Source organism: Ailuropoda melanoleuca, chromosome 10 (assembly GCF_002007445.2).
Source record: "Ailuropoda melanoleuca isolate Jingjing chromosome 10, ASM200744v2, whole genome shotgun sequence".
Lineage (NCBI taxonomy): Eukaryota > Metazoa > Chordata > Mammalia > Carnivora > Ursidae > Ailuropoda > Ailuropoda melanoleuca.
This window is the reverse complement of record NC_048227.1, coordinates 29,764,323-29,766,158: the sequence shown is the minus strand read 5'-3', so window position 1 is coordinate 29,766,158 and position 1,836 is coordinate 29,764,323.

The following is a 1,836-nucleotide window of genomic DNA, read 5'->3' as shown; positions in this document are numbered from 1 at the left end:
CCACCCCCCGCAGGCCCCGCCCTTCCGCGCCACTTTCGGTTTCTTTTTCCGCGGCGGCGCGCGTCGCGAGCCGCGCGAGCTCGATTTTTTCCACACACTTGGGGACCCTTCCCGGGGGCTCCCCCCGATCCAGCCTCACACTCGTCCTAGGACCCCTCCATCAGGGGCTCTGGTCCCGGCCCTGGACCTGCTGTCACTCGGATGCCCCCTCCGCACCTGGAGCCCCCACCTGTGCCCCCACTACTACCCTAGGTTGCAGATTTCTGCAGCCAAGCCCTTTAGGATATTCTGGACTGGCCCTGACACACCCCTCTCCCCCGCCCGCCAGGTGCCTCAGTGCCTGTCTCTGGTAGATCTCTGTCCTCTGCCCTCCTCGAGTCAGACCCGTCCCCACCCGACTTTGGGGTCCTGCTTGCAGATCCGGCGTCCGACCGGACCCCTCGGGGCTGCTCCCTCAGTCGCCTGCACCCCCCCACACTCCCCGCAGCCCTTAACCCTCAGGCGGCTGCCCCCGCACCCCTTCTAGCCTGTCGCTGTCCCTGGTCTTGGCTTGGGCTTCCCAGGAAGCGGTGGCCTGACCACAGGCTTCGGAGGAACCCTTCGGATGCACGAGAAGGGCGCCTCGAGTGCGGATCCGAGTTCCTCGGAAACCGGGCGGGGCCGTCAAGGTCCCCGGCAGTGCTGGCTTGCCCTCCCTGCGGAGGAGCATCTGGGGAAACTGAGGCCCTGGGAAAGGGCTGTAATCTGCAGAGACTGGCAGCTGGGGAGCTCTGGACGAGCATACCCTCCTCTCTTATTTTGGGGAGAGGAATGGCTGGGCACCTCCAAAGCACTTTGGAGCCCAGGGAAACGATGGTTCATTGATGTGGTAATTCCAAAAAGCTACTTTAACTTTTCCTGGCCTGCCCTCCTCTCCCCCAAGGGGACCTTATAGAGTCCCCTGCAGCTGCTGGGTCAAGTATCTGCCCCCACCTGGCACTCCTACCTCGTGCTTGGGACCATGGGGTCTTGACGGTGCCGGCTTTAATTTGTAGGTTCCCACCTGTGATCCAGTGATCCTGTCTGGGGTGTCAAGGCACGCCCTAGGTGCCTCGCGGGTACTTGTATTTTTGAGGGAAAGGACAAATGAGGGTTGGGACTAGAGAGCGGTAGTCTCAAAGTCATCTGGGGTTACACAGAAGACCGGCCAGGCTCCGGGCTTGGCCAGCGGCCTCACACTGGCACACACTGCCCTCTACGGGCTGCTCTCAGCCTGCATCCCAGGCCTCTCTCTTTGAAGTCCTGATGGGTGCCTGGTCCTCCTGCCCGCCTGCTTGGCGCTTTCCTTCCCTGGCCCTAGACTGCCTGTGTCTCCTCTTGAACATAGGGGGGTGGCCCAGAGCCAGTCTTGCTTAGGACCCCATCAACTCCCTGGATTCGTGCTGGCAGAAGCTGGTGTTGGCCATTGGTGTCGTTGTCCTGGGTTGAATGTGTGTATGCGTGTGTGTACGTGCGTGTGCGCAGGGTGGTGGGAGAGAGGATGGAGAGGCATGCATGTGCCAGAGGTCAGGTGCTGTGGGCACTCCAGAGCACTTGCTGGTGCTGTGCCCTATGGTGGGTAATGAATAAAATAAAATATAGTGGTTAAAAGCCAGACCTTGGACCCCGACTACCTGGATTCCAGTTCAGCCATACATCTCTCTAGCCCTGTGACTCTGAGCATGTAATTAACCCCTCTGCCTTGGTTTCTTCACCTGTGATACAGAAAAAACCATCGCACCTCCTTCCTGGCGACAGGGATTAAAATGAGTGATTATGGGTCAAGTGCTTAGATCAGTCCCCGGTTAGAGCAAGCAT